The following is a 23,999-nucleotide window of genomic DNA, read 5'->3' on the forward strand; positions in this document are numbered from 1 at the left end:
TTCATCAATCTAAACACTAAACACATTCTTATCAACTTAACTTCTATTTTAACAATGCTAACACATAGATGAACCGGACTGGTTTCTAGCTATGCATTTGTCAGTGTTCAGTGAGGCCTAGGGGCCTTCGCATGAGCTGGCACCTGGTCTTCCAGTGTCACAGTCAGTGTGACAGATATGGCAATTTCCTGTCATAGCCTAGAAAAACCTTATGTAATTAAGTTTAGCTATCATTGGGATCCATTGTACTAAATGCAAAAATTATGTATTATTGTGGGCAAGGATTGTATGTAACCTCTCTAACAGGGAGATGTGATGTAAGGCCTGGATGATCAAAGGCTATATAGAAAAGTGTCCCAGACAAGAATGGATTTTTGGGACAACGCATATGAAGTGGATTTATTCTCCTCTGGTTATGCAAAAAACAAGGTCTTTGAAGCTAGCACCTGAGGAGAAGGTCATTGTCTGCTGATCATCTGTTGCATGAGGCCAAGATCAAAGGCCCATGCTGTATAAAGGAAAAACTGTCTATTCATGGTTGTTCTGGTTCTGAATCTGAGACAGTTATGGACTTGTAACCACAAGGAAAAAACAGTTGTGGGTTTTGAAGGACTAATACCTGCCAGAAGTTAGAGTTGGAGTGACCTCTGTTAAGTCTTTCACCATTTTTAATATGTTTTCTCTGTAATGCTGTAATGTATATGACTATATCTTCTTTCTTAGAAAGAGCTGTGTAGTAATGTGTAACTGCTGGCAAGTACAGCTGTTCACAGCCTTTAGACAGAAAGTAAAGTTCAGACACTGGCTTGTTTAGGTGGCCTGGTTTGCTAGGAATTCTACAGTATGGGCAGGAAACTGTGCAGCCTGGAAAAACTCCAGTCAGAAGATAGAGAGATGCTGGTCTCTACTAGTGTGTCTACACAGCAAAGAAAACCCCCTGACTGGCCCGTGCCAGCTGATTTAGGTTCTTGGGGTTCACACTGCGAACTGTTTCATTGTTATGTAGACTTCTGGGCTTAGGCATGAGTTTGAGCTCTGGAAACCTCCCACCTTGCAGGTTTCTAGAGCCCAGGCTCCAGCCCAAGTCTACACAGCAATGAAACAGCCCCACAATTTGAGCCCTGTGAGCCCAAGTCAGCTGGCATGGGCCAGCTGGTGGGTTTTCTTTGTCATGTAGACATACCCTACTTGAAAACTGTGATGGCTGAGGAGCCAAGAGCCTAACATGGGTACCCTTGATAGACCACGGAGCGGGAATGCAGGTGCAGTTGCTTTGAAACTGTGACAGTTAGGTAGACAGAATATACTGCAATTTCAGTTGGATAAGGTATCCTAATTTACTTTCTGTCCTAAATTGCTGTATAATGGTGCTTTTACTGCTAAACAGCCATTGCACTGCAATCCAGACACTTAAGTAATGGACAAAATGATTACATAGATAGACTGATGTTCAGAAAACTCCCACTGAGTTAAGTGGGAACAGGAAAGGGCCTGTTTGTAAACTGATTGGGATCTTTTGAGATAAAAAGCTTGATCTTCAGCAGTTGCCTATTGGCTTAGCATCATTTGGGTCATTGTATGTAGATTAAACCATGTAGGAGATAACCCAAGGTCATTACACTAGTTACTATATTTAATCCTATTTATGTCTAACCTTCTTAAGAAAGAAACTTGACACTGAGGAATACTGTTTGGTTAGGTACTGTGTAGTGATATGTGCATAAATGAAGAAAGGAGGACAAGCAGCTATTTTTATTGGATGAAAAATTAGGCAGTGTCATTAAAAAGGAACACATTGCAGCTTTGTCAGAAGCATACAAATCCACAGGTCATTTAGGTTTTGAACATTATTTACTCAAATTTCAACATTTATTGTGAACCACTGCAGTGACCGTAGATATATGACATAGTGTTTAGGAAATGTGAATTTATACTGGCCCTCTAGATAACAGTTTGATTACAGATATATTGCAATGACCTGTATAAACCATGTACATGGCCACTGGAAGAATGAAGACATATTTTTAGTATTGCTATGAATTTGTGCAGAGTATGGTTAGATTCATGCCCTGGAATCAGGTTTTAAACATATATTAAACTAATGTTTTGTTCTCGGGCAGTTAAAATGGGAGGTGTAGTTCCAAACTGGGACATCAGCAGAACCGTTTATAGTGACTTCTGTGTAGCAGACTCTGGGAAGTATGAGAGTGAGTGAGGATAAGAAACATGGACTGGAAGATAAGAAAGGGTAGATGCTAGTGATGGTGTAGGAGATTTAAATGGGCTCTTCAACATGAGTTGGGGATCCTTTATTGGGTAAACTGTTGGGCAGTCATAGAAACCAAACTCAAGGGAAAACTGAAGTCCAGAAGTGCTATGTACAGAAATGGTAGCTTTACATGGGAAGTTAAAGGAACCCATGAGAAATAACTGAAGATGACTTTAAAGACACATCACAAAAAAAAATTATCTGATGAGTGTTTCTGAGCCTGCTTATTTCTTCCAACCTTATCTTGTGTCCAAAATGCAGCACATATCTACAGACAAGATAATGCAAGCATGATAAGTGGGTTATAACTGTAATTCTTAGACACGTGTATGAGTAAATAAGTGGGAAATAGTTTATTTTCTTGGCAAAATTCAATCTGTTAGATGGGCTAGGTTTCGTGCATTGTCTTACAAGCTGAATAGTGTTTGTTCAGCACATCTCTAACACAGGAGAAAAATCTTAACCTCTAGAGCACCTTATTTTGACACATACAATTTAGCAAATTTTTTTTGTAGTGTATAAAAAATTGATTGTCTTAAACAAAAGTCCTGCTTAATTTAAAATTGCACTTCTTAGTATTATATATGGAAAAGGAACAGACATATGCTCTCTTTTAATTTAAACAGATATATATTTAGTAGGATGATTTTAAAATTATCACAATTAACTAGTGTCTTACATATAACTATTAATAGGTTCTTTAAAATGTAGAGCTACAAAAGGGCTCTGATTACTCTCTTAGAACCTTAAAAAAAAGTCTAAAGCATGAGAAATTGAACTGGCAGCTATGAAAGTTCAATGTGGCTTCTGTTTTCTCTATAGGCAGAGGACAGACCTAGTCATTTGACCAAGCTTATCACTTTTACTCAATAAATAAAGTCATCTCTGCTTTTACAACGTCTGTAATTATACGGTTGTCTTTTGATTACATTTATTTTTGATTTTTTTTCCCTTTAGTCAGGTACTTTCCCACTCTATATGATAGAAATGTGCTATTGTTTTACACTTAAGATTTTTTTTTCCCATTAGAGCTTGTCACAATGACTAGTTTGTGACATTTCTCATCAGGCAAACTTTAAAAAGTTTGAGCCATGATTACAAATGTTCTTTGCTTTCAGTGCAAGTGAATAATTTCTATTAGTACTAATCAGAATTATGCCCACATATGTGGAGTGAAATTCACCGTGCAGAGTAAAAATATAGATTCTGATCTGTCAGCTTCTCTGTTCAAAGCCATTATCATGAGCAGAATGTTAGAGATGCCAAGTTGTGGTATAGGGAGGCACAAAGGTGGGTGCATAAAATCAGAGACACTTTCAAAATTTGTCCCTGTGCGTCAAAAGTTCAGAATGTGGAATTTTTAGACCTTTTCCAATATTGCAGAAATTATTTTAAAACATTTGAGTGGGAATTTTCAAAGTGATCAGAATTGACCTAACTCTGCTCCCCCTGAAGTCTGTGGTAAAATTCCATTGCAACAGAGTTAGGCCAATGCTTATTGCTTTGGAAAAATCCCTATTTTTATGAAGCTTAGTGAAACAAAATTAGCTTCATCCATCTAAGACACTGTCCTCAGAAACTCTGAATTTAAAAGCTCTTAATATTTTCCCAAATGCTAGAAAGCATCTGATTGACTTTTTCTGATTTATTTTTGATTTCAGCCTTATCTTATATTCCCTTGTCCATGGAGTCAAAATCTCTTGGTGTAAAGTCAGCAATCTAATATGGGATATAGTGCAGATTATATTAGCTTATTCAACTTCAGAAGCAGAGGTGGCATGTGAATAATCTTTGTTGAACTGCTGGAGATGCCAATTTGGCACATGAGAAGGTGCCTGCTGAAAAATGCAGCTGTACTAGGAAAAATCATCATTCACTTTCTAGTCCTTTTTGTACACTGGGCCGGAAGATTCCAATACCTATTAGGCTTTTTGTTCACTATCACTATCACTCATAAGCAGCTGTCACATATCATGTTTTCCATCCTTTCAAGAATCAGATGTAGTACTACTGAATAGTAGCGCATTGATTCTGAGTAGTGGTTACACTGAATTGCTGAGTGACTATTAACTGTGGCAGGTCGACAGAATTCTTTCCAATAATACTCCTAAGGGGGTCCTCAGTAAGGAAGCAGAATGATTTTTGAAGTTTCTTTTTCTATCTAACTGCCAAGATCTTCCAAATATAGACCCTCTCGCTCTTCCTATTAAAGCTAAGGCTGATGCTATGAGCCTGTAGAATTTTCACTGGGCTCAGTGTGGGTTCTGGCATTTCAAAGCTAGCACAGTTCTACCCATAATTCAAGCAGAAAAGTACTTACTCTAGTGACCCTGCAGTGGGCTATGAGCCCACCCTCCTGTTGAAATGCACAGTTTTTACTGCTTGATATGTACATTGCATTAGGCACTAGCCCGTCTGCAAAACTAACTCTATTCCTTATATTTAATCATGGGACTGTTTTCATAAATCCATCAGTACCATACATCCAAACATATGGAAAAGGACAAATGGAGATGACTAGATTTTGTTATTCATTTAGGATGACTGCAAAATAAACTGAGTTACTATATTTTTCCACAGAACAAGGGAAAAAAATCTCATACACTTTTCCAGTGGTCCCAGCATAGAACTACAGTTTTTTTAAGTGACCAATTTAGCACACAAAGGAAATAAAAAATGCAGCTGTACTAGGAAAAATCATCATTCACAAGCATCTTTGTACATCTCAATTTATTTTAAAACTGACTCTGCAGAAGTAAGGTCTCTGTAACCCTTATAAAAGCAATATTCTAACCTTCTTTTGGATTCCTTAAAAGTGCTTATCAAGATGAATGAGAACAGTGATGTGTAATTTCAAAAATGTAATTGCTTTTCTCTCTAGCTTTCCCTAAGCATTTTCAAGGTCACCCATAAAAAGGGACAGATAAACCTACAATCCAAGTCTTCTCCTGGTGTTCCATGTCTGAGCATATTACTCCCTGCATAAAAGATTTGTTACTTCTCAAATTGTTCAGTTCTATTTTTCCTTGCAAAAAATAATACAAAATTCCTACAAGTTCACACTTTGCCTTGTAAAGTTGCAGTGTTGAGGGACCATGAAGTAAAATATGCTTCCATGTACTTTAGAGAACAGTTACAATTTGCCAAAACAAATTTATTTCATGATAACCATGGCCTAGATCATCCCGTCCATGCTGCCATGTACTTCACTCAAAGAGTGGGCTCCAGGAGAAATGTAGCACAACCTCAGGCTGCAGTACATCCCCTCAGTAATCTCAACAGGGCTGGTTCAGGGAATGTGACCAGGAACGATTGGTGGAGGGTACAGTGATGCATAAGAGCTACAGGGTTCCTCTGGATCTCGTATCTATATGCGAGGTTGCCAAAGAATGTCTGTACTAAAAACCTCTGTCACACTTGTCTTCTTAATCATTGTGAAATGTATGCACAGATAATATGTAAGGAGTTATGTCTATATACTGAAAATTGTCCTTTTAAGTTCTGACTTGGGGCTAATCACTAAAAGGTGAGAAGCAGGTTTATTTCAGGCAAGAGATGTTCATCTTTCTGTTTGTCTACATGTAAAGTGAGTGTTACATACTTCAGAATGAATGCCTATTTACAGTCTGAGCAAAGAGCTATTCAAGTCATTGCAAGGTTTCCAGGGGAGATTATAGGTAGAAAAAACACAAGTGGCAGGGGTTATCCTGTTTGCAAGTGAAAACAATGAAGTTTTGGACTATAACTATAGGTACAGAGACTCAATTTGCATCTTTCACCTAGGACAGCGAGCTTCTTCATGAATGGAAGATCACAGCCTAGCCTGACTATAATATGCTGGAAGGATTTTGGGTGAGTTTTTGCACTGTATGACATGACAGTGTCTTATTAGTTAAGTTTATGTGTGTTGTGATTATATGTAACTCTTTGTTTCCAATATTTATGCTGGCTGTCATTTGAATCTCTGTTCTTTGTCAAATAAACTTATAGTTGCTTTCTCTATAAATAAACAAGTGCTGTGTGTTAAGCAGAGCTGTGTTCTATGGTGTCACTAGTACACTGTGGTCAGGGCCGTCCTTACCCATTGCCAAATTTCCTGGTGCCTTGCGCAGCTGCATGCTGCTCCAGTGGCCAGCCCGATCCCCCGTCTGGCTAAGCTGGCCAGGAAAACTGCCCCAGCCCCAGCTTCGCCTCTTCCCCAAAGCCCCTGCTCTGCCATGCCTCTTCCCACCTCTGCTCTGCCGCAGCCCTTCCCCTACTCCACCCTTTTCCCAAAGCCCCCACCCCTGCTCTGCCCCAGCTCCACCCCCACTCCATCCCTTCCCCTAAGCTACATCCCGGGGGACTGCAGCAGGGGTTGGGCATGCCCTGAAGTCACTGAGTGGCAGGAAGTGGAGCGACCTGGCTCCAACCTGCTCTGCTCTGCTCTGCTGGCTCACGCTGGGTGGCTGTTTCCCCATGCCATCCAAGCCTACTCTGCCCCCACATGGGGGATTAATAGGGCACAAAAATGTCTGACTATGGTGCACTGCTCCTTTGGGAGCAGAGGATCTTGGAACTCTGTAAGTATCCAGTGGATGAGGTGCAGGGCACCACAGGACTCAGGGCTCGGAAAGTGTCTATCATTAACCTGAAAAGAGGAAGCGGGGCCTGCGGAGGCCTGGAAGGCAGTGATTGTGTGCCAGAGGCTAGTGGTGTTGGGGAACTGACCCCTGGCAGGCACAGACAAACTTCCTCATGCTAAGGGCAGGTGGTAGCGAGGTGCCTCACAGCCCTGGATATCCCCAGAAAGCATCACAGTCACCCACCAACCCCACTTCCAGCCAACATAGGACCATTACTGATGCTCCCCAGCTTGTCCAGTCCTACCACTCACCTTTCTCTCACATCCCAACCCTAAAAGTGTCCTCCACACAGGAAGGGGAAGGGGAATGCTGCTATGGGGGTGGCTGACTCCTTCCTTCCACACAGGAAGGGGAATTCTCTGAGTAGATGAGGGATGCACAATTTGCTCCTAAATTACTTGAACACACTGAATAAATAATATGGGACACAGACCACCACCCTGAGGATGTGATGTTGAAGGGAATGGAAATGTGGATATTGCAGCAGGCCTTCTGGGTTAATGTGGAAAATATGATTAAAATATCTTACACACTATGGTATATGAATATGTGTACAGTATGTGCATCTGTTTTTTAACACCTGTGCTTCAGTGGAAGGGATGACTTTAGACCCAGTTTTTTATCTTAATCACCGGCAAAAGAGCTAATGAGAGCAGGTAGAGGAAGAAAGCAGCAGGTATAAATCTGTCCTTGCTGTTTCTGAGAGGACCTTCTTATGTGTTATGAAAGCTTCAGAATTCACACCTAAATAGCACTGAGTGTCCTTGTTCAAGGGGATTTACAATACCTTGAAAAGGCCTGGAGGGCAGAAATATCATGTTTTTCTGTGATTTTGCCTTACCTGCAAGTAAGTAGATACAGTAACTATCTCATAATATTATTGCATCCCTTCTCCTGACACATTGATTGTACTTTGGCAGCCAATGGCTTGATTAACTGAATGGTCATTCTCTGCCAGTTTGTAACCTTGTTGTGTTCACATAGGAGAGCAAGAGGGCATAATGAACCCACTTACCTATTGTATTTGTAGCAGCACAGGAGGGAGAGTAACTATCATTGGACCACTACTTCCTCACTTGCATGGGGGGCATTGTGTAGTGGACAGAGCCTGACTCTGTTCCTCCAGCACAATGGAGGGAGAAGCAGGACTCTCTGAGTTCCTGCTTTGTTCTTGAGACGACTCAACTACACATTGCCTCTTACTCAGGGCAGATTTCAAGGTTACAGTCCAGGTCCCTGATAGTAATGAGTTACATCACCTCTAAATTCTTCTCTTCATTATTTTTTAAATATAGAAAAACCAATGTGCAGATAACCTGTAGTGAAACCCGGAAACTCAGGGACATTTGTTTGCAGAATTTGCTCTGGATTTTCTCCTTCCACCATCACCATCGAGAACAAAAAGGAAAACACAAAGTTCTCAGAGAGTCCACCAGAGGAAAGGACCCCCTGCACAGAGCTCCCCTGCTCCACTCCTCCCAGTTCTCCCTGCTCCTCTATGGTTTTTTGGCAGCTGTGACACTTTGGGGGTTCACCCAGACCAGTAAGGTTTGTGTCACACCTGACCTATAACTCTGTGCTGCTTTGGCTCAGAGCCCTGACACCAGCAGCCTGTTCACAGCACAATGGCCACACCCTGACTTCCACCAGCCTGGTAACTCCTTGCAGGGTGACACCAACAACCCTTCCAGTCCTGAGCCTTCCCAGAACCATCTTCCTTAAAGTGCCCAGTCCCTCTCACTGTAGCATTCACAGAAGTTATGAGCTTTGCTGCCTCCAGAGACAGCACACTCACCAGCCTGTTTGATTAGTAGAGGATTTTACACCTTAGTTTAATATACAGCACTGAGATGGTTTAAAGTAAAGTTTAAAAAATTTATTAACAACAGAACCTAGATTTAAGTGAAACCAAGTTGAAGGAATAGGCTTAGAAATGGTTACAAACAACCAAAAATAAAAATATGCTTATAATCTAATTTAACAAACTAGAGTCTTTTGTTCAAAGTTGTTTTCTCACCAAAGTCATTCTTCCAGCTTGGCTGGCCAGTGTTTAGTCAGGAACCAACACAGAGCCCAAACCAGTTGGTTTCTTTGTCTTCTCTGGTGAAGGACGACAAAATGACTTTTTTGCCTTTGCTTATATCTTCCCAAAGTTTGTTGATCCTGTTCCAAGAGGCAGAAAGGCTTCCTGGTGGTGGAGTCTCCACCCACCATTGAGATTAAGAGGTCATCATCCCCCATTTGCTCTCCTGATGACTTTATTTACCTTGCATTTGAATTTGCTTTTTATTATCTTAGTTCACATCTTGCTTAATTTACACTGGAGACACAGTCAAACCTGGGAAACAACATTCCTTTGTTTTGGAAAGGGTGGGCTTAAGCACTGCGTACCAAATACATTTGAGGATCTTATTTGTGGCCCACATCTATAATTCTTTATATGTTGCGCATACATACAACACACAATAATATTAATGACCAGCATGTTACCAATTTGCCTATGGCACCTTGCAGAACACCTTTTAATACAGATTATGACAACAGTGAGTTGGGGCAATGAGGTGTCAGTTCTGATGAGACTTATGGTATGGTGTGCTGTCCACCCGTGGGCAATGAGGGGCTCCCTGGGTTATACCCTGATCCCCTCTGATTTCTTGGAAGCATGATTTCAATGGAGCTGGCCTACCAGAGCCTCTCAAGCTGGCTACTCTCCTCACTCCCTTAGAACATGAAGGGCTCTACATCTGTGAAGGGAGGAGAGTTTAGCCACCTAATCACTACAGTGGTTTGAAAAGGAGAAAACATGTGGACAGGCACTTACCCCTCCAGCCTGTCCGTCCACCACTCAACACACTCATTCCCATAAAACAGGTCTCAAGATACTATGGAGTATGGGAAGAGGGAGGAATGATTCTCTAGAGGTGGCATTCCTTAAGGTACTCATTCTTTTCCAGCCCTCCAGGCAAGGATCCATCAGGTTTTCATTCTTCTTTGCCCACAGAGACAGAAGGAATGTTTTTGACCATCATCATTTTTTTAAGTGTTTGTGAATGCTGCTGCTTCAGAACCTGAGTATGAAATTATGAGCTCTGACAAGTGGTAATGTCTTCAGAAATGGACTTATTGATTTTCTGAGATCCTATACAAAGTAAGCAACATGACCCTCACAGCAAAGAGTGGATTTGTCTGCTAAGTTTCCAGTAGGGTTTTTTTAAATTGTTTTTTAAAGAAAACTTAAAAAGCTTTTTCCAAAGTTTATCCAAACTCCTGAGGTCTTCTTGATCAATTAGCACCAGTGGTCAGTATAGGAATGTGTACGAAGGGTATATGGGTGGGCCAGGGAAGCAGCAATGTGCAGGTCCGCTGTTCTTTTTGTGAGGCAAGAGAAAGAAGTGACTGTGCAGATCCTCAGGTGCTCTGTACTCTGCTTATAGTAGGGGAAAGAGGATTCTGTTTCCTAATTTCTACAGTGGTGCCCCGTGTACTGTCCAGTTATTCTGCATTTGCATGAGAGCTGAGGTATTCACCCATAGTACTATACCGTAAAGCAAAATTGCTAAATATGATATAGAATCATAGAATCATAGAACATTAGTGCTGGAAGAGACCCCAGGAGGTCATCTAGTCCAACCCCCTGCTCAAAGCAGGACCAACACCAAATAAATCATCCCAGCCAAGGCTTTGTCAAGCCGGGCCTTAAAAAATTCTAAGGATGGAGATTCCATCACTTCCCTAGGGAATCCATTCCAGTGCTTCACCACCCTCCTAGCGAAATAGTTGTTCCTAATATCCAACCTAGACCTCCCCCACTGCAACTTGAGACCATTGCTTCTTGTTCTGTCATCTGCCACCACTGAGAATTGCCTAGCTCCATCCTCTTTGGAACTATATCATGCTATATCATGTTTCAATATGGTTGTAAGTACATTAAAAGCAGCGAGACCCTCTTGGGGTGGGAGGGGTTCACAAACAAGGATTTAAATAATTTACAGTAAAAAGAATCCCTGCTAGAGCTAGCTGTACTCTTGTCCACAAGTGAATGCATCCCATAGATCTTTCTGTATCCCATCACTCTGCTACTATTGCAGTGAGTAAAATGCACAGCTGTAAATATCCCAGAGGTGATGTCTGATCCCTGTGAAAATAAGTAGCCTCTCTATATAAACTCACAGAGAACATATATTTTCCCTTCACCTATATGTTCACAGCTGACATCACATTTAAAAAGTGCTCCTGTAATATATCTGCTGGCCCCATCAATTCCATTTATAAACAGAATGTTAAGAGTTTTAAAAACTTACTTATTTTTACAAATGATAAAAGGACATTTTAAAAATAGATTACTGTACCTTTACAAAAAGAACTAGGGGACAGAATTTCCAAGCAATTTAGGCAGATACATACCTAGTGGGATTAAAAGTGCCTAGGTGCTGATGGGAGTTAGGTGCCTACATGCTTTTGAATATCCCACTGGATGCCTACAAACCTTTAAAAATCTGGCCCTAAACAACTAATTGCTTTATATTGATTATTAATCCCTCCTGTATTTCAACGAAAGAAATTAAATATCAGAAACCATAACAAGTATTCAGTATGTTTAATGGTAGGAAAACAGATAATCAGCATTTAAAAAAATATACTGCCTCAGTTTTGAGGAAAAAAGTTAACAATTATATGTAGACAACATAGAAAGCAAAAAGGCATACAGAAATGTCTTTGAAGGCAGCTTGCTTGTTACAAATTATAATTATTACAAATTTAGGGCCCAGTGGTGCAAATATTTATGTAAAAACTTTCCTCATGCAAGTAATCCAATTGGGTTAAATGTTAACAGTATTTGAAAAACAAGGCATTTTTAACCCATTTTTGGAAGCGAATCATTCGCAAACAATTTAAAAAAAAATAAACTAGTAGCATTGTGGTACTTATTTGCCAATATTAATAGTTCAATTAATAATTGCCTGCATATTGGTTATTTGCAAGCAGTTTGTTTCAAATATTTGTCAGCTGTGTTGTGACTGGTCACCTGCATCATATAGTATTGATTCTGATTCCTGACTGGATGCACATGACTTTTTTAGAATAACAAATGAAGAATATGCAATAACAAATGAGGAAAAATGCATCAGATGAAGTGGATATTCACCCATGAAAGCTCATGCTCCAATAGGTCTGTTAGTCTATAAGGTGCCACAGGACTCTTTCCTGCAAATGAGGCATAGTGACCTTGTCTGAATTTTTGGGTGATTAATTATTGGTGCTAATAATCTTGAAATGTTTAGGATTTATAAACATTTTCAGCAGTTGTATAAACAGAAATGACAATGAGCTTTGTGACAGCCAGTGCTACTTATTGCTAGCAGCAGTCACTTTTTTCCATTTGCACATGGCAAAATGAGTATATTCCCTTATATTGGACATGGACCTTGCTACTATTATTCATATTTTTGTCTCCTATTAAGAACATCTGAAAACTGAAGATGGTGCACAATGTGATTATTTCATGCTGAGAGCACATAATACTCCAGAATTTGCACTGGTTGCCTGTTCAGTTTGGAGCAAAGTTTACAGTGTTCCTCTAAACTATACAGCCTAAAATGTCTATGACCTGGTTACCTGAGAGACTGGATGAGGATGTGACTATCAGGTATCATGTTCGTGATCTTTGATCAGATGCGGATACAAATTTTGTATCTGTGCAGGGCTCTACACCCAGGCACCTTTATTAGATGAGTTTGTGTCTTGAAAGTCAAGTGAAAACTCACAGAACATGTCTTGAGGGCTCACCTGGACTGAATCTGTTGTATCTCAAGAAAATTCTAAGCCATGTCCAACAAATGAAGATTCCTGCCTGTCCAAGACTTGAGACGTTTAGCTCTTGAGGAAGAGCATTTTCTAGCTCTATACAATCAACTAAACTGGGAATTTGAAAGGATTTTTATTGTGGAATGTTTCTAGTGCTAAAATTCATGGCGAAAATACTGATTGCACTTCATCCTTCAGGGATGAAAGGAGGAGGAGAAGAAAATAATGCAGTATCTCCTTGATATTATGTCCACTACATTTAGTATTCTGAGTACCTGAAGAAACCAGACAATGCAATACACCTTCACAAGCCACATTAATCAATTAAATCAAGGATTTCTTCAGGGGTTACATTGTATTAGAAAGAGCCTGCTTACATCATACTTTCCAAAATAATCCTGTCAATGCATTTACTCAAGCAGATGAATCTTGAGCTGTCCTCTGGGTTTCAGAAATCTGTAGTAACTTGATTTAATAACATTAACAGAGTAGCAGGGAAAAGTTCAGTTACTGATATTACAGAATCCATCTTAAACTTTGGGTTTTTTAAAATATATTTTTTTCAAAACAGAAGTGTAATTTAAGGATAACCTATTGTTAGTTATTCTGCTTTGCTTGAGGCTTTGCCACAGAATGACAGGTCTTTCTTCCTTTCTCGAGTGAGTGTTCTAATTACACCTACTGTAGGGCAGAGCTGCACTACTGCAGCATCAATGCAAATGTCAGATATCTTTTCACTTTAAACTGTCTTGTCATTAATAAAAGTGCCTCATTTTCAGGAAGAGTTTTGGGGAAATTTCTTTGTATTTAGATACTCTTTATTTTTCTCCTTCATCATGATGTCACTAATTATGTTCTATATCCAATTTTTGTTCAGAGGCCTGAGTAGAGTGCTTTGATAATGTTTATGTCAAGGTCAAAAACAAAAACAAACCACTCTGATTGCTTTAATGACAAGAAGTGTGACCTGAAGTACAGGTTTGATAGGTTGCTATTGGTTTGGCAATAAAAGCACAAAATCAGGAATACCAAACTTCTCTCATTCAAACTTAACTGATACTATGTGGCAGGTGCAAGAAAATTATTTTTAAATGATATTCAGTTATTCATTGGAGGTCGCTGTTCATTACAAAAAACCCTCACAAACTATTTGGTCTGATCTGCAAGCCCTTACTCAGGCAAGTAGTCTATTGGACTACTCCTGCGTGTGAGTGTTTGCACAGTTGGTCTTGTAAAGAGTAAGGACCATCTTTTTTTTGTTTTTTCTTTTTGTTTTTTGCTTTTAAGAGCAATTCTTTAAATTACAAGAAAAAATGATCACATGTAGGCTTCCTTGCTATTTCAACAAATACAATAGTATCTTAACTTAAGAAGACAAATAAATGTCTTTAACAGTTGTAAGAGGATTCTGGATAGCAAAGCATTCGATACTTGTCCTGTGCAGAACTCATCATTTCTAATCAGGTACCTGATCCTTTTCCCCTTAGAAATCAATGGCAAACTCCCTGAAAACTTTAATGGAACCAGGATCAGGCTCTGGCTTTGGATATATTGCCAGCCTCAGGGTAAACTGTCCAGGAACGGGGCACAAACCTCAAATGGGTTGTATGTTCTATAATAAGATTTCATGAAACAAGTAACAAGTTTGACCTCCTAAATCACTATAGTAACCTTAACCTGTCTTTATGATAGATGATAGATGGTCCCTGATACTAAAAAACACAACAATATTTAAGTCATTCACTCCCAAAGGACCAGTCACATTCCCCAGATCAATTGTACCTCAGATCTCAAACCAAAGACTATGCTTGTAGCCAATCTTATAGCACTAACTAAAGATTTATTAATGAAGAAAAAGGAATGAAAGTTATTTACAAGGTTAAAGCAGGCAAACATACACACACAAATGAGATCCATTCTTTGGTTCCAAAAGGTAATAGTATTGCTATCATATGCAAGTGCTATATGTCCTTTAGGGCTAACATAAGCCAAGCAGCTTGGGGATCCCTTGCTTATGCTTAGAAATGTTGCCATCTCTGATTTCCAGACAACATTGTGATAATAATTCCTTCTTAACAGAGTTTTTTATGCTTTCCCCCAGCATTCCAGCTGTGATGGGATGAGGGCTTGTGCAGGTATCCCTTTCATGGGTGTGGGGGAAGCAATCAACAATATCTTGTGTCCACTGATGTTTCACAATGGCTTGTCTGGTGTCTATAGGCCTTCTTTTGTTGTAGAGGAGATGATACCTCCTGTGGTAAACTAGTATTTCACACATGGTAATGTCTCTCCCCTGACTGGGGCTTTACAGTCTTAGGCTATATCTACGCTACAGACCTTACAGTGGCATAGCTGTACAACAGCAGCTGCGTTGCTTGTAAGGTCTCCTGGGTAGCTGCTCTATGCCAGTGGTAGAGAACTCCCTGCCAACATAATTAAACCATCTCCAATGAGGAGCAGTAGCTATGTCACCAGGAGAGCGTCTCCTGCCGACATAGCGTTGTCTACACCGATGCTTTTGTTAGTGAAACTTATGTGTTTTTTTTACCAACAAAAGTTTTTCTGATAAAAGTGCTAGTGTAGACAAAGTCTTAGAAAACATTTCTATAGTTACAGAGCAAACACTTAGAAATTACCTTATAACATGGGATACAGATATTATAAGTAAGATTAATACATGATCATCCTACAAACATTTCATGAAGTCTAAAAACTAAACACATTCTTATAAGTATAATATGTATTTTAACAATACTAACACACAGGTGAGTCTTACTGATTTCCAGCTAGGCATTTGTTAATGTTCAGAGAGGCCTAGTGGCATTGGCATGAGCTGGAACCTGATCTGCCAGCGTCACATGCATGTGTACATACATCTTATCTGGCCAATTTTTTTTAAAACACTGCCAAAGATCATAGTGCACATTTTAACAAAGGAAATTAATTTATTGTACTTCGTATCTTTTTAGACCAAAAATTATTCTCCACAAATTTCATTTCTGCATGATAACGTAACTAATCTATTTGTTTCATCCTTTCAGTAACTTGTTTTCAATAAATAAATATATACAATCTAACATGCTTATTTTGACATGAATCGATAGGTTATGTGTAGGGTATAGTCAAAAAAGAGAGGATGTGTGTATATTTTCAACTTGAGGTTTATGCAGCGAAAGCCCTGCACTTCAAGTTGTTTAATGCATTTTTTTTTTCAGATTTAAATGGGCACTGCCATAGGGTATCTTCTAAGAGTAATAGAGTTCAAGCCAGACGGTGCCAACAAATGATCATAGGCCACCAACACCACCCAGGACCCACCTGCTAAAGCCAACAACTGAAGAAGACTAGACTACTGAGTGCCATGGGATGAGAACAGAAGGGACTGAGGTGCAATAATGCCCAAGGCCTCTGCACTGGCAGGGAAATAATTACTTAGAGTGAGCATGATTCAAATTTTGAAATAAGGGCCATCCAAACACCATTCTCAAAACATATCCATCATTCAAAGTGCATGTGTGTGTTCAGGTGTTTTTGTATGAGTGTTTGTGTTATTGTGCATGTGTCTGTGTGCATTGGTATGTGTGCGTATTGGTGTATTTGTGTGTGTATGTTAGTATATTTGTCTCTGTGTGTGTGTGTGTTGGGGGTTGAATCCTATGCACTGTTTCCCCCATGTTCATAGGGTACAACATTCATCTGCAGGAAAAAATAAATTAAAATAATTCTTTTTCCAGTTAGAGGCTGTTTTCTTTCCTTCTTTGGTGTCTACTCTCATTAGAGGCATTAGGGACTGCACCATTCCATTGTTTTCCTTAACTGCACTGCTGCTCCAATTTCTCGTCTCTCAGAGTTGATGCAGCAAAATGGTTGGAATGGAATTAAGGAAATCACCATTTTGGCTTAGTTTCTAGTAAAGAGAGGAAGTTATTTTTTTTTTTCTTTTCAGACTAAGGAAATATAAAATGTGATGGGAAATAATGCACAAGCACAAACTCATTTTAGTCAAGTATAAAAACCAGGATATTTCTGGTTAGTTCTATCCCTGACTAATGCAGTAGTATAAGCAATTACAAACTTTAAACAGTCAATAAATGTGTGCAATTTATGTACAGTAGATGTTATCAACCAGTCAAGGTATGTCTGTCACTGATTTCTACTGCAGGTATAGCTGTTCTTGTATATCATTGCAGCTTAATCCCTTTCTGCAGAAGTGTTGTTATGTCTGACTGTGGCAGTCTCAACCATCCCTGCTCACATAATACTACACCCTTTTCTCAAACAGCACTTTTTTCAGACCTTTAAAATTAGCATCCCTGAAGTTTGTCCTTGAACTCCAGCACAGAAGTGGAAGCTTTATACCTTTAAGGAACCCATCCCGGGGTGGGGTGGGGAGGGAGTTCTTTTTAAATCAAATCTTATGGAACACCTTGTATGACACCATTAAAACACACGGGGAGTGGCGGATGGGGGGGACAGTCACTCCATTGGTGTGACATTAGTTTAAATTGAATAGACGAGCACATAATAAAGGACATATAAGTGTAGTGTTGTTGTCATAATACGCTCATCAAGTCTGAAAGAGTAAAATTACCCTCTGGCTGAAACCTCTAATTGGAAAATAGGTATATGCTCAGAGATTCATAAGGGGTGTGTGTGTGTTTAGTGGTAGCAGTTGTAGTGGGCCTAGTGATGGCTAAAATTGACCAGTGACCAGGGGGAGGGATAGCTCAGTGGTTTGAGCATTCACTTACTAAACCTAGTATTATGAGTTCAGCCCTTAAGAGGGCCATTTAGGGATCTGGAAGGGAAAAAAATAACAATCCAATCCTGTCAGGGACAGTACTTGGTCTGCTAGTGAAGGCAGAGGGCTGGACTCAATGACCTTTCAAAGTCCCTTCCAGTTCTATGAGATAGGTATATCTCCATATATGTGTGTATCTTTTTAAAAAGTGAGCCAAATGTAAGATCATATGCTGAGGGACTGTCAGCACATTCATAAATCTAAACTCACCCTTTTCCTCTATTCTTGGTCATCCAAAGCTTTTCCACTGTGATGCTGCAGCCCCAGAATGCACTACTGTGATGTCACAGGTTCTGCACAGTCCTGCTTAAGAATAGATCTCTGTCTGGGTAACAGAAAACTGATTGTCTTGCAGTTAAGACACAGGGATAGGAGTCAGGACTCACAGACTTCATGTGTGACAAGGAAGGAGATGAAGCCAATGAAGGTTCTCAAAGAAAGGTAACATAATTACAATAATAAAAGAGTGAGATGAGACAAAAGTAGAAATTCCCCTGGGCCATCTTTGGGTTTATTTAGAAAACCACAAAATGTTTACAGTATGTCTGAAAATATTCACAATCCCTACTCTGTTCACAAAGCACTAGATAATAGCTCTTTTTTATGTATTTTTGTGTGCAAAGAACATGACTATAGTTGCCAAACATTATGAAACATTGACATAAAATAAGGTAGGATTGGCCCCTCTATTGGCAATTATCTACTGTTGACAGCTAAAGTCTGTTTTGTTTTTGGGAAAGGTGTATACCTTAGTCCCTTCACTGCTGATAGAAAATAGTTCTCATTGTTCTCTAATGTATACCAGCAAACAAAGTCAGCAGAGTTTCCCTAGTGTAAGTTACAGGAAAATCAGACACAATATATATACATGTTTTCGGCTACGGAATCAGCTGAAAGTCTTCTCAATGATGAGAAAAAAGCCTTATATTCCAGAGCACGTGCAAATATAACATATTTTGCAGTTTGCATCATTTTTCTCAAATTGTTTCTTTAAAATAATGATACTATTTTGACAGGTGAAAAGCAATTTCTCTTCTAAACTGGAAGAACTTCTTCTAGGAGCAAATTTGTGATATGTCCATTGTGGGTCTTTTTCTTGAATGTGACAAAAGTTGCAATCCAGTAGGAAGAGCAAAAATGTGTCTGTGACCAAAGTTGCAACTTCTCAGGAAAAAAAATCAGTTTTCAAAATGAAACTAGGAGTTTCTCATGAGAGTAATGTTGTGAGCAGCTGTTGGTGGAACATGCCATATAAATCAGAATTCAAGCTGGGCAGACAACTCATATAAGGAAAAGATTTTTTGACTAAATTCAGCCTTTTTCTGTTCATGAGAGCAATTTTTATGTATGTGTTAATTTGTTTCTTGGAGCTTTTGGACAAAAACGTATATGAAAAATTTCAGCTGATTGGTTATTTTTGAAACACTTCTGTTCATTACCATTGTATTACTTCTGTTGCCATTGTATTACTTACGATTGGTCAGTTGGGACCAGATTTTTAAGTGTACTTAAGTTGTTAAAGATACAGGCAGGCATGTAGTTGGAGTTAGGAGCCTAGGTGCTTTTGAAAATCTCATGAGGTGCTTACCCTCCTCTTTAGGAAAAGAAATGCCTTCTAAAATCTGGCCCTTGGTGCTCAGTCTCTTATCCTTTATGCACAATGAGTATTGTCTTTGCATTCTCTGTAATATTAACTCCTCTCCTACAAAATTTCAAAATTGAGAAATTAGAGTCCTAAAAATATGGCAACCAACAGACTCAATCAGGAGTTAAAATATATTTTGTTCTTACATATTCCATTTCCATAAAGTGAGAATATATTATGGTTTACTAATATCTATCTAGTTTAGGCTCCAGATTAGGCTCAAAACACTGGGTCACATCTTGATTTGTGAAGGGGTTAAGACAGAAAATGAGGGAATATTCAAATCTGGGATTTGGGGTCTGGCCTATTGTTAATCTTGTCAATACAAGATCAGGAAAACGGTGTCTTTCCATGTAGTATCAGTAACAATTGTTACAAGGTAAGCTTTGTGCCAGCTGTTAATGGCCTTTTGACATGTTTTTTACCACAACATGAAAAAATATTAACTCTTTATTCAGAAGTCGTGGGTGTCAAAGCTGGATGTTATTTACGTGAAGGCTTTGAACATGAATCTGAAGTGCACAGATCAGCATTTGTAGCAACAGCTTTTAAGAAGGATAGGCCTTTAAATTGATTAAATTGCTAGAATCTATGGAGTAATCTCTCCCCCCCCCTTTTAAAGAGCAAATCTCAGATCCATTCAACCTGTAGGGCTGTATACATGTTAAAACAGGATGCTTAGCCTATACTTCACTTGCCCCTGGGAAAAGTGATCTTGGGTTCAGTATAAATTGGAAAACTGTAAGAGCTGGAATTGTTGTGGCAGTGACATACAGGTGCTTATATGCTACAAGATATAAAAGTCTTCTTTGGGAAAGCAGTGTGCAGCCAGGCCTAGACCTTATATTCAAGAAAAAGTCATGAGAGTCACTTCAGTTAAAAAAAACCATGTCCATACATTTCTAGTGGGCAAGTTGTTCAAAGAAGAATGAAGGTATTCAAGAAATTTGAGATCTCCTCAAGAAACCCAAATTATTGTTTCCTATGGCACTTATTGTGTTTATGTCATTTTGAAACATTCAGACCATTATGCAAATGCTTTCAAAATACAGTACATTTAGGTACAAAAAACAATTGAGCTAACTATCTAGGCTTGTGCACTGCAACTAATCTTTGCCCCCAGCCCATCTTTGGATGTAATGATTAAACACCTGTTCTTGGAAGGCATGACAGGAATTTGGGGATTTTGGCCACATAATTACTGTACAAATTCCTTCTAGAGCACAAATAAAGATTTCTCTCTCTCTCTTGCTTTCATTCACATGCGCTTGCACACGTGCATGCACACACACACAACTTTTCTGAAATAAAAAATTAAGACTCTGCCACGCATTCACTGAAACTGGTACCTGGATATAAAATTCATACCTTGTGCCAGCCAGCCTACTTGACATAGATAGGATATTCACGCTGACCTAAGGAACTTCCTGATGACGCCAGCACCTTCCCTCTTGTGGGGTTTCTTTCAGGAGAGAACAGCTGGAAAACTTGCTAGATGCCCTTGTGTTGGACTCTGCTGAAGAGATGTGCTGAATCAGCATATTCCTTGGTTCCCTTAACAACAACCTGTCATAATAATTGGGCCTACCCATTTACCCTAACTGTCAGTTTAACTGTGAGAAGTGAGTGAAAGTTCAGAAACTGTCAAACTAACCTAAATAGCCTGTAATAATACATGTTGATGGGAAAAAGTTGTGAAAGGGAGACAGAAAACCAGAATTAGCTCAAACCAAAAGGCTAATTGATGTAATGCAAGGATTGTGCTCAGATCATGACTGATGAACAAGAGAAGTGTGGAACTAGAAATCAATGGACCGGTGTGTCATAAATTAGGCCTAATTCATGAACAAAATAATGGTGGAATGGGCTATTTTGCTCATCAGTCCCTCTTTTCATCTTAAAAGAAAAGACTTTGGGGCAAAGATGAATAAGTTGTGGGCTAAAAACTGCTGTTGAAAGCTTCATCCTCAGAGCTGCCCAGCATCTTCTGGGACTTACCATAACACTGTTGGGTCTTCGTTTTCCTGGTCCTGAGAGATCTCCTGCCAGACCAGGCCAGAGAGAGGGAGCCAGATGACACTGACATCTGCACCAGCTTCAGCTACATCCACCTTTACATCCATACTTCACCTGGGACATTAGACTTTGTCACAAACACCCCTTGTTACAAAGACCATCCTTTACCCAGACCTCCTTATTTCTTTTCTTTCCTATCTCTCTTGTTTTGTTTTTTGTTTAATATGAGTCTGCTTAGCAAGCCAAGACTGTGTATTTTGCAGTAACTGCTCTAAGCATGTGACCAGAAAAATGCAGTTAAAAGCAGTGCCCTAAATAGCTTGATGCTGGTACAAGTTACCAGGTCTCTGAGTGGCTGCTAAGAGACCATGGTGTGCCAGTGTTTTTCCAGCAGAAAAGGCGAGAGTGAGAATCAACCCCAGAGATAAAAGCTGCATTTTTTCATCTTTGCTCTTCCTTCTTGTGAGTGTTTGTCTTGTTTTGTCTTTTAGGTAGAGGGATTGGACTTTAACAAACAGCAGCAACAACAACAGCTTCACCCCATCTCTACTAACATCTCTTTTCCGCAAAAAGAACAGTTATTGCAATCTTTAATGCTATCGTAAAGACTGGCAAACTAGGGGTTTTGCATCTAAAATCTCTCTGCGGCTGAAGGGAAAGGGAACAAGGGATGTTGTTAAAATGAAAGCCTAACTTAAAGCTTTGCATTTCAAATGCTTTAACCTCTCCCCGCTTCTTTATTTTTGTATACATATAAAAAGATTTTAAATGGTATGTTTTCCATGGCACTAAACAGGCTGAGGTCTCTGTGTACAACCTCCATATTTTGTTTAAAACTGCTGGACAGTGATAGGGTCATGTTAACACCTTTAACTCATTGGGTTCATTTGTTCCAACAAAATTAATACAACAGCTCCCTTCCTAGCCAGTCTTTATTAGCCTGCTCTGCTCCTGTATGAATCCTGCAGCAGTGGGGAGGTAATGGCTTCTTTGTACCGGCACAACTGAGATGCAGTAATAGCAACAAATGACACAAGTGTAAGGCAGAAAAACAATGTGCTTAAAATTAAAATTCAGACACATTCTTATTCCAAGAAGTGCACTGAGAAAGAGAGAGAGAGAGAGAGAGAGAGAGATGCTAGTTGAAAAATGGGATGAAATTTCATAAAATATTTTTCAAAAATACTCTCCTGGTTTTAATTTTTTTTTATTATAAAAATTTTCAAAAGGAAATTAATGTTTTTCAAAGAACATCTTCTCTCTCTAGGGCAAGGTCTACTGTGACCAGATTTACAAATGGCAAATTGCAATGCATTGAATCAGTCTCAAACTTTTAATCAAATTCAATATTAGCAATTTCTCTATATCTGAATTCATGTTGAGTGTGTCACAACAGATTTATCTACTCAAAAGATACTGTAGAAAGCAGTGGTGGGCAACCTGTTGTCCATGGCCACACACAGGCTGCAGGTTGCCCACCACTGGTATAAAGTATTATCTATTTTACCTTTCTGATGAGCCAGAGCGCCACATGATATGGACAAACATGCACAATCAGACCAGACAGGCATGAAAGTTACAGGAGTTGACTTTGCAGAATTTTCTGTAAAGCATTCCCTCGAGGGGGAAGGGTTTGGTGTACCACAGAGTTTGCAAGAGGGAATGCCTCCCAACCCTGTACATCTGGGATCCCATAGGAAAGGGTCCCCTATGATCCACAGAATCAGGAGCCATCTGCATGGATGGCTGCCTCTTCTTAAAGTCTCACTGTCCCTCCTGCCTCCTGCAGTTGTGTACGAACCCTTGCAGAACAGATCCAGAGGGAGTTAATGCAACTCGAAAGTTGATTTTTGCACTGCAATCCAGCTGAACTGCAGGGTCTGATGCCATACAAAGCAGCTTTTCCCCTTGTGCCCCAGTTACTTTGTCAAGAGTCCCATATGCACACAGATACAAAAGAATCCATACAGTTCAAAGGACATGACGTCATCAGATTCCTCTCCTCCTTCCTTGGCTCCAAAGAGGAATTATACTAGATTTGACTCCACTCTGCACACATAAATGGAGGGGATAATTCAAGCCTATCTATTACTGGGTTCAGTTACACTGTGCTATCTGCTGATGTTCTTTTGGCTTATTTACTGTTTTACTTACCTGCTGCTGCTCCTAAAAAAATAAATAAATAAGAAGTTCAGATATGAAGGCAGGTCATTATAACAATAGTTCTGATTAATAGACAGTTTGATGCAAAACTTCTATATTAGGTAGAAAAGCTTTCATCAGAAAGCGGTCCACCCTGGCAGAGAGTATGCTGTGTCCATCAGTAGGCATTTATGTGTTAAGAGTGCTTTTGAAATCAGGAAGAAATGCCCAACAAGAGCAAGTCCTGTTTGTCTAAAATGCATAATGGTCTCTTCCTTAAAAGATACCATTGATGTAAAGGACGATAATTTAAAGGGTTCCTTGTGAGAGAAAAAAATCCCAAGTTGACCTGAGAAGAACTGAACAATTGCAAATAAATGTTGCAATTACTAAATGAATAACCGGAAATTATTTCTGTTGAGATGAACAAACACAGCTCAGGCTAACTTTAGGAACAGTAACTGTGAAAAGATAAAATATTGCCTTGAAATAAATCTCAGAGGACTGTAATATATCAGCAGGTGGCAGCATTGTCAAAGCCCTAACAGCATTAGCTGGGTGACAGAGACTCATCATTTCCACTGAAAGTTTTATATATGGAAAGTTCGTGGACCTTTCATAAATTTATTGTCACCCTTGTTGAGTGACATTAGGTGCAAGTAGCCTGTTCCTCCCTCACTGTTTGTCTGTGACTGG

This window comes from Gopherus evgoodei, chromosome 2, assembly GCF_007399415.2.
Source record: "Gopherus evgoodei ecotype Sinaloan lineage chromosome 2, rGopEvg1_v1.p, whole genome shotgun sequence".
NCBI lineage: Eukaryota > Metazoa > Chordata > Testudines > Testudinidae > Gopherus > Gopherus evgoodei.